The following is a 17,195-nucleotide window of genomic DNA, read 5'->3' on the forward strand; positions in this document are numbered from 1 at the left end:
TCCAAAAATTAATCAACCTGTAACTTTGAGCTGAATAAATTTACTGAAAAGTATTCCATTAAAGAAAAAACAAAAGAAAGAAAGAAAGAACCATTAATGTCAGTATAGCAAAACTTTTTAGTGAATTTTTTTTCCAGAAGCTAGGAATAGATCATTTTATACATTATTTTAATCAACATATAGTAATGTCAAAAATATTCCTTCAAAGCAAAACAAAATTTCTAGAGATCTCTCAGCAAAGTGGAAGCAAGAAATAAGGAAAGCTTTATTTTTTGAAGGACACTAGTAAGGTTGACATTCATAAGTTGTATATTATTTGAAATTTACCTATTTTCAGTTGATCCATTTCATTTGCTAAAGACTTACGCATCAGAATTGTATAGAATCAAATAATTTGAGAGTTGGGGGTGGGAAAGATGATGGAGAGAAAGGGAGAGGATTCCAATATTTGTAAGGCATCTACTGTGCATCACTTTAAATTCCTCCCCCAACTTTCCATTAACATAGGGTTCTTTTTAAAAAATTCTTTATTTAGAGAGAGAGAGAGAAGCCAAGTGGGGGAGAGGAGCAGAGGGATAGAAAGAGAGAGAGAATCTTAAGCGGGTTCCACACTCAGCATGGAGCCAGACATGGGGCTCGACGCCACGACCCTGGGATCATGACCTGAGCTGAAAAATCAAGAGTTAGATGCTCAACGGACTAACCCACACAGGCGCCACTAACATAGGGTTCTATGAGGTAGGTACTATTACCCTGTTTCAGGAAACAGAAGTCCTGACAGACTATTTGCTCTTGGTGGGGTTGAGATTTCATTCTAATTCAAGTTGTTCTGATTCTAGAACATATATCTGTTCACCCATATGAAAAAACTAACTTTTATTTAGCCAGGCAACCCATATTCACTAACTCATTCTATCCTAAAGCTGCTAATATTCCCACATAGCAGATGAGGAAACACAGACTTCGTAAAATTAGTAAATCTGTCGAAAGCTACTTCAAAATCTAATTACATGGTCATATGTATATTTTCTAATATAATTCATTTGTCTGCTAAGTAAACCAAAGTCCAGAGGACTTATGTGACTTGCCCAAGGTTAAACTGGTGGCAAGTTCAGAGCAGAGACTACGAGCTGGGCCCGTGCCCTTCAATATATCATATTCTTCTTTTCATACTTTGTCATTCAAGACACTCCCACACTTCATCACCACCTAATCCAAGAGCTTCCTAAATGATGTCATATGAAACGTTCCCCAGCTAAAATGACATTGAAACTTATTCGACAGAATAAAAATAACATCATTCAAACTTAACTTTTTACAATTTCCTAACACTAAAACTTTTACTTACTTATGCCTTGGGAGAAAGGCTATAGGCTTTGGCTATAGCCAGTCCTGGGTAAAGTCCACTTAGGAAAGGAGGATAATGAAAGCATCCTCTTGTTTTGCTAACCTGGGAAGCATTGACTAAGGTTGGTTCTTAGGGGCTTGAGAACCAGTAGGCTGCCATTTAGGACACATAAAGACAGCTAAGGAGTAAGTGACAGTGATTAATTCTCTACCAGGGTGGGATGCCCTTGGGGATACTGTAAGAAGAGAATATGGCTCCTCTGGGCAACCTTTGATAGTGTAGCTACGTATATCTGGAAGGAGTGGTAGTCACATTTGGGCCCAAATGGGAGGCAGCCTCAATTTTCTTGTAGACTCTATCCTTTCCCCCCAAATCCTCTTCTAGGACCTCATCATCTTAGACTCAGTAATTCCATATTGTACCCTACTCTACACCTTAGGCTCATTAATATCATCTTCTCCCACATCATGACCATACTGCTCTTACCACCTCCCAACTACACTGAGTCTATATTGTGTTAATTCCCTCAGAGCCTAAAGCCTCAACTAGCTCAATAGATATACGAAGTCTGAACCAACCCCTACGAAGTAAAGAGCAGTTGAAGACTCTGCTAAATTATATTCTTTTATTTTTATTGTAGTATTTGAGGGAAAATGTTCCATTTTGACTGTATTTGGGAAATTTTCAGAAATTTTGGCCCAGGTTGAAAAACTTCTCACAGATAGGAAGATAAATGGCCAAACAGAAAGGCCATGTGGTTCCATGGGAGGCATTCTGGTAGACAAGTCAGCAGAATGGGATTCTAGTCCAAACTCTACAACTTTATCACTTTCAAGTGTTCTTGACAAAGTCATTTACCTCTCTGAATCTCAGTTTCTTTATTTGTAAGAGAAAAACAGTAACTCTTGCCTGATTAAAAGATTATGAAAGAAAAATGAGTTAGTCTATGTGAAATGAGTTTAAAACCAAAAAACAGATGAATGGTTTATTCCTTTGACATTTACTAGGCTCATTCTATGCACCATCTGACTCAGCGTTATTTCAACTTTAACTTTTCGTATGTATTCACCTTGATTCCCTTATAGGATCTCAAAGTAAAACTCAAGTGCCATACAGTAAGCAGATATGTAATAAAAAATCTGACTATTAAGCTGATGTTGATGATACAAAAAGAACCCTAATTAGTCAAAGTCAAATGCATTGTAACTCATCCCTGTACATAGCACCAAGATCCTAGAGCTGGCCTTAGTCTTAACAACAATAATAGAAGGAATCCACTACACAGCATGAATTTGACCCCACACATCTTTTTACTTTAAAGTCTGACCATTCCTCATTTCTCCTAGTCACTCTTCTTTAGTTACCTTGTCACTAAATATCAAGTATGTATCTATAGATAGATAAAGAGAAGAGTATTGCTGCTTTTGAGGGATCCACAAACAAGTAGTTAAATGCATTTACACCTAAGTGTAAGTAACTAATTTTATTACCAAAATGGTTAAGTCCCTTCATAGGAGAATAAGAGGAGGAAATGCCTAACTTTGTCTGAAGACTTCAAGGGAAAATGTCACAAAGAAGTGCCGTTGAATCTTAAAAGGATAATTTGATTACGGACTAGGCCACAAGGAATGCAAGCACCTTAGAAGAAGAAAGGAAATGATATAAACAATGGCAAAATGGCAAGAAAGAAGGCAACACATTTAAGAAACAAGTAACTTAATGTTATTGGAGGACAGGTAAGGTACAAAATAGTCAGAAATACAGGTAGAAGGGGGAATGAATAAGTCAGATCATGAAGGGTTATATATGCCCCATATAAGCTCCCATTAGACATTATCCTATAGGCAATGGGAAACCACAGAGAGATTTGAAGCAAGGGAATAATATGATGCAAATGCATTTAACAAAAAAAATTATACTACAGAAGGAAAGACAGACTAGGGGATGCAAGAAAAGGAGAACTGAAATAGAGAAACCAGGAAAAAAATGATAAGAGCCTTAAATAAACTATGGCAGGAATGTTAGAATGACAGGGGGGACAGATCAACAGAACAAAAGAATGAAAACTAAAACCACAATAATTCTTGCCATTTGTTTACATAATTCCAGTATCACAGCAAAATTTAATAATTATTAAATTATTGATCACTGTCACTTGCCCCTTGGCCATCTTTATGTGTCCTAAATGGCAGCCTACTGGTTCTCAAGCCAGCCGCTAGGAACCAACTTTAGTGAATGCCTCCTGGGTTGGCAAAACAAGAGGATGCTTTCATTATCCTCCTTTCCTAAGCAGACTTCACCCAAAGGCTCAAAGATGATACATTAGAAGAACTCAAAGAAGACCAATGTAGCTAAAAAACAAGAGGTATTATAATGTAACACAACACTAAAGTAGTAAGCAGATATCAGAATATGCAGGGCCTGGTGGGTTATGTAATGATTATGGTCTTTATTTGGGAAGATTAAACAGAGAGATTATTTGAGCAGACATATATACTTTTTAAAAAGAAATTATCCTGATGTAGTATGAAGTGCAGACTGAAGGGAAGTGAGAGTGGATATGAGGGCCCAGTCTGTAGCCTTTTGCAATAGTCCAGATTCAAGAAGTTGGTATCTTGTAACAGGGTGGTGGCAGTGGAAATGGATAGAAGTGAATGAGTAAGAGATATATAGGTGCTAAAATTGACAGGAATTGAATATATGGATAAAGTCAGCAAGGGAGACAGAGGTATCAAGAATAACTTCTATCTGATTTGTGAAACTGGATAGACAGTGATGCCATTTATGGAATCAGGGAACTTTAGAGGGGGACCAAGTATGGTCAGGAAAAAATAAAAATTCAATTTTGGATACAATGAATTTAAGGTATATGGGACCTCTAAATGGAGATGTTAAGAAGGCTTTTCTGGAACTGACATGGGAGGACTGGGCTAGAAATATAAATTTGTTGACCATCATCACATGAATGACAATTAAATCTACAGGTATGATAAGAATGCCTAGGGAGAACTTATGAGACAGAATGAGTACACAGAACTATGCCCTAATGACCTCAAATATTTAGTAATTGGGGAGAGAGGATGAACATCCAAAGGCGACATTAAATGAAGGAGCAGAGACAGGGAACAGCCAGGAGAGTATGGTATCCTGGGAGGCAGAGGAAGAGTATTACAGGAAGGAGGAGTTTTCAGTAGACTCTAATGCTGCTGAGAAGTAGCACTGAAAATAGCTCAGCAGTGGAAATTACCCAAATGCTTGTTCCATCAATATTAAAACAGGTGAATAATGTGGAACATCCACATAATGGGATATTATAAACCAATGAAAATGAATCAAGTATAGCTACATATAAGAATACAGATCAGGCAACCGACAGAATGGGAGAAGATATTTGCAAATGACGTATCAGATAAAGTGTTAGTATCCAAAATCTATAAAGAACTTACTAAACTCAACACCCAAAAAACAAATAATCCAGTGAAGAAATGGGCAAAAGACATGAATAGACACTTCTCCAAAGAAGACATCCAGATGGCCAATTGTCACATGAAAAAAATGCTCAACATCACTCATCATCAGGGAAATACAAATCAAAACCACAATGAGATACCACCTTACACCTGTCAGAATGGCTAACATTAACAACTCAGGCAACAACAGATGTTGGCAAGGATGCAGAGAAAGAGGATCTCTTTTGTACTTTTGGTGGCAATGCAAGCTGGTGCAGCCACTCTGGAAAATAGTATGGAGGTTCCTCAAAAAACTGAAAATAGAACTACCGTACGACCCAGCAATTGCACTACTAGGCATTTATCCACGGGATACAGGTGTGCTGTTTCGAAGGGACACATGCACCCCCATGTTTATAGCAGCACTATCAACAACAAAGTATGAAAGAGCTCAAATGTCCATCGATGGATGAATAAAGAAAATGTGGTATACATATATACAATGGAGTATTACTCGACCATCAAAAAGAATGAGATCTTGCCATTTGCAACTACATGGATAGAACTGGAGGGTATTATGCTAAGTGAAATCAGTCAGAGAAAGACAAATATCATATGACTTCATTCATATGAGGACTTTAAGAGACAAAACCGATGAACATAAGGGAAGGGAAATAAAAATAATATAAAAACAGGGAGGGGGAGCAAAAAGAAGAGACTCATAAATATGGAGAACAAACTGAGGGTTACTAGAGGGGTTGTGGGAGGGGGGATGGGCTAAATGGATAAGGGGCATTAAGGAATCTACTCCTGAAATCATTGTTGTACTATATGCTAACTAATTTGGAGGTAAATTAAAAAAAAACAAAAAGAATACGGATCAATCTCATAAACATATGGTTGAAAAAAAAGAAAGGGGAAAGCAAGGAATGAATAAAGGAGACAAACAGTATATACTATATGATTCCATTTATATATGTTGAAAACCAGACAAAACTGATTTAGGGTCTTATTTTTGGATGAAGGGGACCTGAGAGGGCCTTCTGGAATACTGCAAATGTTCTCTTCCTGCTTATGTGAAGGTACTTTATGAAAATTCATCAAGCTGTACATTTATCATTATACACCTTTCTGAATGAATGTATTTCAATTCAAAGGTTTTTTTCTCCAATACTCTTAAGAAGTCAAGTATAGCTACAATGAGAATTTGGAGGCCTACTTGGTTTGACAATATGGCAGTCAATGGTACCTTGAGGAAAGCTATTCCAGGGGAGAAATGGGTTGAAAGCCAGAGTAGAGTGAGGTGAGAAATCAGTGGAAGAGAAAAAAATATAGATGATAATTACAGATAACTCTTTGAATTTTGGCCACAAAAACTAGGAAAGTAGTAAAGTCTGAGAGAATTTGTTTTTGTATGTTTACATAGATTTGTTTTATGGTGTGTATATGTGTGTTTGATGAGAGGCTTTTTGTGTTTAAACGTGGATAGAATATCCAGCACAATGTGATTCATTAAAATACTAAAGAAGAGATCATTGATAATGTATAGTTGTGAGAAGACAGATGGGAATGGGGAACAGAGCACAGGTAAAGAGATGATCTTATACTCAGCTTGGACTAGAAACAAGGTTTTCTGACTTCCAAACCCAGTGCTCTTTTTCTATACAGTTACCAGATTTGAAAGTGTGGGATTAGGCTAGTGGCAATATTCTAATGTTCAGTTGTAAAGGAGCTTCCAGGTTTTAATCCTGTCTCTGTAGACTTGGACAAGTTTTTAAATAACTACCCATAGTATCTTTCATGTTAAAAATGAGAATGTGAACATTTAATATCACTTCTGGAGTTTTATGGATGAATTGGTAAATCCTCAGCTAGTAGCATTAAAAGATGCAAAAGGCTAGAATGAGGATACCTTCTCCTTGAATGTTAAAAGCTTGTGAGTAAAGTTGCCAATTATCTATAAATCGACGAATCTAAATGAAAAAGAATTGGCAGATATGATACACATGGTGGTCACGTTTCACAGTAAATTATAGAAAGACCTAGTTTCCATTCCACCTCACATTCCATAGAAGTATAATTATTGCCACAATGAATGTAGCATGCTCATCCATAAGCTGCTACACAGTGAACATTGTATCATGGTGAAGAACATAAATGACAGATAGGCTTTTACAGATGTCCTGTATTTCATCCACCTGTGCTATTATGAGAGGTATACAATGTGATAAGGCCATGAACTCTATTCTATTCTACTTGGGCTCAAATACCACTGCCACTGACTACTTATGAGATCAAATGAGTATGTCTCAGTTTGCTCATGTGTAAAATGGGGTAAACAATAATTACCCCATTGGATTGTTAGAAAGATTGAACTATATTTTTATATATATTACTAACACTAATATCTTGTGTATAGTACTTTTAAAGTACTATCTAATGTTATCATTATTCCCAGAAAGAGGTCTAAGATGAGCTGAAGGCAAAGGGACTAATCTTATGGGGACAAAACAGATTCTTTAAGGAAAATATCTGAATGCTTATAACAGGTGAGGTTGGAGAACTACTATGTAGGGAAGGAAAAATAAGAACTTGAGATTTAGGGAATCCCTTATGGTACAGTGGAAAGAGGTTGTAGAGTCAAACCTGGACCAGGATCCCCTTTCTACCAGCTCTTCTGTGTGTTGTTGCACAAGTTCCTAAACCACTCTGAGCCTCAGTTCCTTCATGGAAGGAGCTGTGTAAATAAAGGAATAATAACATCTACCTTTAAGGGTTGATTAATGGGCATTTTAGGGATAAAACATATAAAGCCCCAGCAAAATGCTTAGAAGAAAGTAGGATAGATGAATATTGTTCCAGTTGTTACTATTTTTATTAGTAACAACAAGAATAATAATTAGAGAGGTGAAGAGAAATGGTTATTTTCATCTAGACTTTTCTTTCTTTCTTTTACTTCCTGGGGTCATGTCATAAATGTATTCTATTTTTAGCTATAACTTTTTTTTTTTTTTTTTTTTACATTAAGTAACCCCCCACAGGGCACCTGGATGGCTCAGTTGGTTGAACGGCCGACTTTGGCTCAGGTCAGCCCCACGTCAGGCTCTGTGCGGACAGCTCGGAGCCTGAAGCCTGCTTCGCATTCTGTGCCTCCCTCTCTCTCTCTCTGCTCCAACCCACTCACATTCTGTCTCTGTCTCTCTCAAAAATAAATAAACATTAAATTAAGTAACCCCTATGCCCAACGTGGGGCTCGAACTCAAAACTCCGAGATCATGAGTCACATGCTCTACCAACCGAGCCAGCCAGGTGCCTCAATTGTAACATATCTTGTATCAAAATAACTAAACATCAATTTTTGAAAGTTAATTTAGTTCTCACTGAAAAACTGATGTCACACTGCAAAAGGCTAATTTTCATTAAATTATTTTTGAGTTTATAATCATCAGAAAATATATAAACATCATAATGAAATTTTTGTTTCTGAATTCAGGGAACAAGTGATCTTGTTAGTAAAAAGAAACAATTCCCTGAATAATCATTTTTAAACATGGAATCTTTACATTTTTCAAGAGACTGTTATACCCTTTCCCCCTATCCTAAAGGTTTCATTTTTCTGGTTTGTTTTGGTTTTTCTTTTAGTAACAATTATCAGCTGATATTTATCAGTTCTAAAACAGTGGATAACTAAATTTTGAGAGAGATTCCTAAATGGATAACCACAGAACAGAAAAGTTCATGATAGCACTGGGGTGGCTCAGTTGGTTGAGTGTCCGTCTCTTGGTTTCAACCTAGGTCATGGTCTCATAGTTTGTGGATTCAAGCCCTACATGGGGCTCCATGCTGACAGAGTGGAGCCTGCTTGCGATTCTTTCTCTCTCCCTTTCTCTGTCCTTCCCCTGCTTGCACGTGTGCTTTCTCTCTCTCTCTCTCAAAATAAGTAAACTTAAAAAAAATAAAAGCGTATCATAAATAATACAACTCTTACAAATCTCTCTTCTTTTACTTAATTTACTGAAGCAGATGATTAAGATAACTGTAGAAGTAAGAAATGCAATGAACACCATGGGGTAACACACTGTTAATAAAGGTCTATTAAATATCATTTGAAAATGTCATATTTATTTGTCACTAGTCTGAAGGTTACCCTTTTTTGTCTGAATTACAAATATTTGAATTTTATGACAGATGAGTTTACATCTGCTCTAAATGAGACTGAAAGGTTAGAAACAAGTAACACAAATCAGATCTGCAGCTTTTCAATTGCACAACTAATCCAAGATAACCAATGAGATGATTCAGGTCAAATTTCTCTTCTGAGTCCTCATTCATGTGTTATCCATATGCTTGTTCACCTAGAATGATTCACTAGCATTTTACAAATCAGGGAATACATCTGTTCTTTTTCATCTCTTCAGATTCTCCAGTTACCTCTCTATTCAGCTCATTCTGCTTGCTTCCTGTTTAACTGTGAAATTACATTTAGATTTTAGGGGTAAGATATTTAAGTACTTCATACTTTCCTTCAGATTTGCATGGTTTAATTTGGGTTACTGTTCTTCCTTCTTCTTGGTGTTTTTTGTTTGTTTGTTTTTGCCTCTTTTCAGTAGTATCAACTACACGGATGGTGGTTTCCAGCTCTCACGGTTCTTCATACTTACCCACTGTTACAGGAGTTCTTCCAGAATTAAGACTACTAACTCTCCTAGCTTCTGGAGTCTAGGGGAAAAAGATGGCTTCTTAGGATGCCTATGCTTTCTCCAGATAAGATTCTATTTTCTCCAGTTATTTCTTGAAATGCCCATCCTTCTCCCATACCACAATGCTCTACTATCAGTGTTTTCTTATGAATTTGAAGCACTTTATATAAGCTGGTATTTATAAAACATTCATTTTTAATTATTCCACTGCTGAGAATACTGAAAAGAAATTAAAATAACCCTAAGAAAGTGTTCAAATACAGCTATTTGCCTTTAAACAGCAAGATGTTGAAGTAATGGTTTCAAATGAGAAAATGATACACAAATAAAAGATAACTTCTGAATTTTGAGATGGAACAGCTAGCATGGTTCACCAGCAATTTACAAGTCAGGTGCATTTACTTATTAAGCAAATGTCTAACTATATAATCAAAATAGCTTAAAATATCCAAATTAATTTGTTACATAAACTTGGAGAACATGTATTGGTTTTTTTAAGTTTTATTTGTAGTATCAGTCCTGTATTTTCTAACCTGTCATAATTAATTCAGTCCTCTTGCACTTTGAAATCTCCACAATAATAAGAACTTTATCAGGCTGGTGTTGGTATGAAGTGGCACAGCAAACTGAAATCCCACCGGGAGCAGTCCACAGACTTCTCTTCTAAGCAGCAGAAAGCTGTTATCATTTTCTGAATTACAGGAACTATAAAAGGACACTCTACTCAAGCTGGCGCTGAATGTCACCTGAAAAGCAATCACAAAAGGGCTCTGTCTTGGCTTATCTCTGAGCTCTGTCACTACGGCAACCAGCAGGGAATAAGTATCTGTGGGTCTATGAATTTCAGAATCCCATAAAAGCCAGGGCTAAAAAGGCATGTGCAGCCTCTCAGAGATTGACTGCATTAATACATTAGCAAATACTGTGAAACACTGGATAAATGTCAGCAATTATGGAAAAAGCGTCTAATAACGATATTCGTTGCCTGTCAAACCCCCGTGAGGTTTGATATGTAACTGCCACTCAAAGCTGTCTGTAATTTTATCTCTTTTATACATCTGAATCCACAGCATTCAAATTTGTACTTTGAAAGTAATAAACTGTAAAGCAGTTCATTCCGTGTTGATCACAGCTGTCAACAAACATACAACAAAAGAACAAAAAGACTTTCATTGGCTGTGGGAACAATCACTACCAACAATCTCTTGTAGATGATTACCAAAAAAACCCTTACATACTATACATGTAGAATAGTAAACAATGTCATGATGTGGAATAGCAATTGATAGGACTATTGATTAAGTCACCTTGAGCTCAAAAAGCTACTTACCATGCAGAAATTTTCATTTTAAGCCTTCTCTTTCCGTTGGAAAATTTATAAGAATGTAGCCAATTGAACACAGTTGCAAACATCCCTTTTCTTTACACATCAAAAAATGACATGGAATCTCTGTTAGCTCCAAAACAGGTTACAACGCTATCCTCACCACTTTTCTCAAACAGAGAATTATAGGCAATTGATTACATCTAAAACCCAAGAGTCTAAAGGCACAACTTAACAAACTGGGAACACTATTCTTCAGATTCATATTTCCATTGCTCAAGAAAATGACTTATTAAGAAATCTTATCACATATGTTACAGCTGTTCAAATACAATAGACAGCATGTTAACTTGCAAACACAAATGCCGGAGATTAAGTAGTGCACATACGTATTCTAAACAACCTTCATTTCTCAGTTATAGAATAGGGTCAGGTACAAGAGTTCTAATAAGACCTTTCTCAGTTACAGAGGAAAAGAGCTTGGTTTCTTGAAAAAGAGCAGCGGAGCCTCTGAAGAAAGCAGTAATATGTACTGGAGTACTTGGCTATCAGTTATTTATTGCGATTTAGAGCCAATCACTTGACTTTTCAGAGTTACATTTAATATAAATACAAGAAACATTTACTGTTTATTTTGTGCTAGGGACTCTACTAGGTACTTAAGACACAGAGATGAATAAGATCTGCCTCTTGTCCTCAAAGAGTTCATAGTCTTATAGAGAGAAAAGTATATGTAAACAAATAAGTTATTACAACTACTCTTTATAAGAGCCAGTTAGAAGAAAGAAGTGGTTTGAAATAGCACTGAGGAAAATTTACAATAATATCAACTGTATTCCACTGTGTACTATTTTTATCAAAAATTATTTACTTATAATCTGCTACTTGGCTCAAATGAGATCATATATATGAAATGTTTGTAAACTAAAAATCACTATATGAATGTCTCTTAATGTCCTCAACTACCAGCATATGGCTACTATTCAAGAACACACATATATGCAAACCAAAGTGCTACAATGAAAATCTAAAATTCACTTACTTTCAAAAACACATAAATGCTACCCAAATAAAGGAAAATGAAGACAAATTTTCTCTGTTTCTGCTTTTTATGGAATAAGTGTTAAGCTTCAAACCAGTATGAGTACAATTCTGGAAAAAATCTGACTGGATATTTAAAAATTGAAATTATCTGGAGAAACATGGAACACGGAAGAAATAGCATGGTACAAAAGAAGGTACATGGCATCAGGGAGGGAGCAGATTTGGAGTTGAATACTGATTCTGCATTTTGCCTTCTCATCTATCAATTATGGTTTTAAATCAACATATTCATCATCATCTATTTCTTTAAGTTTTTTAATGTTTTATTTATTTTTGAGACAAAGAGAGGCAGAGCATGTGCGGGGGAGGCGCAGAGAGAGGGAGACACAGAATCCAAAGCAGGCTCCAGGCTCTGAGCTGTCAGCACAGAGCCCGACATGGGCTCGAACTCACAAACTGTGAGATCATGACCTAAGCCAAAGTCAGACGCTTAACCAACTGAGCCACCCAGGCACCCCTCATCATAATCTACTATTAAAAATAAAACTTAATGAGGCCCAGTCACCTATAATAAAATGCACCCGTTTTTTAAAGTATTTTTTAAAGTTTATTTTGAGAGAGAGTGTAAGTGTGAGTGGGGGAGGGGCAGAGAGAGAATTCTGCACTGACAGCATGGAGCCCCACTTGGGGCTCGAACCCACAAACCACGAGATCATGACCCCAAAACAAAGAATCAGACACTCAACCGACTGAGCCACCCAGGCACCCCAAAATGCACCCATTTTAAAGTGTACAGTTTAAGGAGTTTTGATACATATATATTTGTAACCACCACCGCCACAATCAAAATATCAAAAATTTCTATCACCCCCCCCAATTTCCTAGTATTATTTAGTTAAGACTTTTTTTTTTAATGTTTATGCATTTTTGAGAGAGAAAGACAGCATGAGCGGGGAGGGGCAGAGAGAGAGGGAGACGCAGAATCTGAAGCAGGCTCCAGGCTCTGAGCTGTCAGCACAGAGCCTGATGCGGGACTCGAACCCACAAACCACGAGATCATGACCTCAGCTGAAGTCAGACACTTAACTGACTAAACCACCCAGGCACCCCAAGACTTCTTTATATAATCTGGATATAAGGTCTCTGCCAAATATATGTTTTCCACATATTTCATCCAAGTCTGTGGTTGCCCTTCCTTTTTTCCCTGAATGGTGTCTACTGAAGAGCAAAAGTTACAATCTGTGATGAAGCCAAATGTACTTTTTTTTTTTCTTTTATGGTGAGGGCTTTTAGTGTCCTAAGAAATTTTTTTCTACTCTCAAGTCTTAGAAGATTTTCTCCTATATTTTCTTCTACCAGTTTTACAGCTGTAGCTTTTGCATTTAGGTCTATGATCCATTTCAAGATAATTCTTGTGTATGACATAAAGGTTCAAGTTGTCCTTACTGACAACACTATTTGTTAAAAAAAAAAAAAAAGGACCATCCTTTCTCCATTGAACTATTTTGATATCTTTGTACAAAACCAATTGACATATATATATATATATATATATATATATATGGTTAATGTATGTTTATATGTGTATACACACACACACAATCTATTTCTGAATGTTGTATTTTATCCATTGATCTATATGCCTGTCTTTACACATATCACATTGGCTTGAATACTGTATTCTTTTTTGAAATCAGGCAGTATAGTCCACCAACTTTGTTCTTTTTCAAAACTGCTTTGGGAATTCTACATCCTTTATATTTCTATATAAATTTTAGAAGTAACTTATCAATTTCTACCCCAAATAAGCTATTGAGATTTCGATTGGGAATGCAGTAAATCCACAGATTAGTGTGGGGAGAAATAAAACCTTGAAAATATTGAAGTTCCAATCCATGACCATGATATACCTCTCCATTAAAAAAGTTTTTTTTAATGTTTATATTTGAAAGAGAGATAGAGAGATATGTACACAGTGTGAGTTGGGGAGGGGCAGAGAGAGACAGAAGCAGCCTCCAGGCTCTGAGCTATCAACACAGAGCCTGACTCAGGGCTTGAATCATGAGCTGCGAGATCATGACCTGAGGTGAAGCCAGATGCTTAACCAACTGAGCCACCCAGATGCCCCTATACCTCTCCACTTTTAAGGACTTTATAGGTACACCTCATTTTATCGTGCTTCACTTTGTTGCACTTAACAGATACTGTGTGGTTTTTTTATTTTGTTTTGTTTTGTTTTACGAATTGAAGGTTTATGGTAATTCTTTATGGAACAAGTCTATCAGTGCCAATTTTTCCAACAGTATTTTTTCACTTTTTGTCTTTGTGCTGCATTTGGGTAATTCTTATAGTATTTCCAACTTTTCCATTATTATTATATTTGTTACAGTTATATGCGATCAGTGTCTTTGAAGTTACTATTGTAATTGTTTTAGGAGACCATGAACCACACCCATATAAGGCAGCAAACTTAATCAATAAATGTTATGTATGTTCTGATTGCTCTAAAACCAGCTTTTCCCCATCACTCTCTCTCTCCTCAGGCCTCCCTATTCTCTGAGACACAACATTATTGAAGTTACACCAGTTAATAATCCTACAATGGCCCCTGAGTGTTTAAGTGAAATGAAGAGTCGCAGGTGTCGGGTGCCTGGGTGGCTCAGTCGGTTGAGCATCTGACTTCGGCTCAGGTCATGATCTCATGGCTTGTGGGTTCGAGCCCCACATTGGGCTCTGTGCTGACAGCTCAGAGCCTGGAGCCCTACTTCGGTTTCTGTGTCTCCCTCTCTCTCTGCCCCTCCTCTGCTCATGCTCTGTCTCTCTCAGTCTCTCAAAAATCAATAAACATTAAAAAAAAAAAAAAGAGTTGCAGGTCTCTCACTTTATATTAAAAGCTACAAATGATCAAGCTTACTGAGGAAGACATGTAGAAAGACTGAGAGCTAGGCCACTTGCACTAGTTAGCCAAGTCATGAAGGCAAAGGGACAGTTCTTGAAGGAAACTAAAAGTGCTACTCCAGTGAATATATGAATAAGAAAGCGAAATAGCTTTACTGCTGATATGGATAAAGTCTGAGTGGTCTGGATGGAAGATCAAACTAGCCACAACATTCACTTAAGCCAAAACCTAATCCAGAGCAAGGCCCTAACGCTCTTCAATTCTGTGATGGCTGAGAGAGGGGAGGAAGCTGCAGAAGAAAAGTATGAAGCTAGCAGGGGTGTGTTCACAGGATTTAAGGAAAGAAGCCATCTCTATAAGATGAAACTACAAGGTGAAGCAGCAGGTGCTGATGTAGAAGCTGCAGCAGGTTATCTGGAAGCTCCAGCTAAGATAATTAATGAAGGTGGCTACACTAAACAACAGAATCTCAATGTGGACAGAACAGCCTTATATGGAAAAGGATGCCATTTAAGACTTTCATTGCTAGAGAGAAGTTAATGCCCGGCTTTAAAGCTTCAAAGGACAGGCTGACTCTTGTAAGGGACTAATGCAGCTGGTGGCTTTAAATTGAAGCCCATGCTTCTTTACCATTCTGAAAATCCTAGGGCCCTTAGGAATTACACTAAATCTACTCTGCCTGTGTTATTCATTCATTCATTCATTCATTCATTCATTCAGACAGCAAGTGGGGGAGAAGGGCAGAAGAAGAGAGAATCTCAAGCTCAACATGGGGCTCAATCTCACAACTCTGGGATCATGACCTGAGCCGAAATCAGGTCATGACTCCCCATGTGCCCCAACTCTTCCTGTGCTCTTTAAATCAAACAAAGCTTAGATGACAGCAAATCTGTTTACAGCATGGTTTACCAAATATTTTAAGTCCACTGTTGAGACCTGCTCAGAAAAAAAGATTCCTTTCAAAATACTACTGCTTATTGACAATATTCCTGGCCACCCAAGAGCTCTGATGGAAACGTACAAAGAGATGAATGTTGTTTTCATGCCTGCTAACACAGCATCCATTCTGCAGCCCATGGATCAAGAAGTCATTTTGACTTTCAAGTCTGATCATTTAAGAAATCCATTTTGTAAGGCTATTGCTGTCATAGATAGTGATTCATCTGATGGATCTAGACCAAACGGATTGAAACGTTCCAGAAAGGATTCACCCTTCTAGATGCCATTAAGAACATTTCTTGATTCATGGGAAGAAGCCAAAATATCAGCATGAACAGCAGTTTGGGAAAAGTTGATTCCAACTCTCATGGATGACTTTGAGGAGTTCAACACTTCAGTTAAGGAAGTAACTGCAGATGGGGTAGAAAGAGCAGGAGAACTAGAATTAAAAGTGGAGTTTGAAGATGTGAATGAATGACTGCAATCTCATGATAAAATGTGAACAGATGATGAGCTTTTTACAGATGAACAAAGAAAATGGCATCTTTAGATGGAATCAACTCCTGGTGAAGATACTATGAAGACTGTTGAAATGACAACAGAAGATTTAGAATACTACATAAACTTAGTGGATAAAGCAGCAGCAAGATTTGAGAGGAGTGACTCCAGTTTTGAAAGAAGTTCTACTGTGGGTAAAATGCTATCAAACAACATCACGTGCTACAGAGAAATTGTGCATGAAAGGAAGAGTCAATCAGTACAGCAGATTTTATTTTTGTCCTATTTTAAGAAATTGCCACAGCTACCCCAAACTTGTGCAGCCACCATCCTGATTAGTCAGCTGTCATCAACATCAAGATAAGACCCTCCACCAGCAAAAAGATTACAAGTCACTAAAAGCTTAGATGACAGTTTGCATATTGAGCAATAAAGTGTTTTTAAATTAAGGTATTTACATTGTTCTTTTTAGACATAATGCTGTTGCACACTTCACAGACTACAGTATAATGTAAACATAACTTTCATACGCACTAGGAGAAAAATATTTGTTTGACTCGCTTTATTGTGGTATTTGCTTTATAGCTGTGGTCTGGAAGCAAATCTTTGATATCTCCAAGGTATGCCCATATTTCTTTATACAATAATTTGTAGTTTTCAGTGTACAGATATTACACATATTTTGTTAGATTTATCCTTAAATATTTCATGTTTTTGGGTGAATCGTGAATAGTATACTATTTCAAAAACTCCATTTTCTGGAATTATTACAACCAATCCCTCAGAAATACAAGCAATTATCAGGGAATACTATGAAAAATTATATGCCAACAAACTGGACAACCTGGAAGAAATGGACAAATTCCTAAACACCTGCACACTTCTAAAACTCAAACAGGAGGAAATAGAAAGCTTGAACAGACCCATAACCAGCAAAGAAACTGAATCAGTTATCAAAAATCTCCCAACAAATAAGAGTACAGGACCAGATGGC

General features: G+C 37.0%; 1 protein-coding gene across 4 annotated transcripts in view; it reads right to left on the minus strand.

The window, feature by feature from the left end:
- Positions 1–17,195, minus strand: part of FAF1 (Fas associated factor 1) — a 524,128-nt gene that overhangs the window by 198,137 nt on the left and 308,796 nt on the right. The window lies entirely within an intron of this gene.

Source organism: Panthera tigris, chromosome C1 (genome assembly GCF_018350195.1).
Source record: "Panthera tigris isolate Pti1 chromosome C1, P.tigris_Pti1_mat1.1, whole genome shotgun sequence".
Lineage (NCBI taxonomy): Eukaryota > Metazoa > Chordata > Mammalia > Carnivora > Felidae > Panthera > Panthera tigris.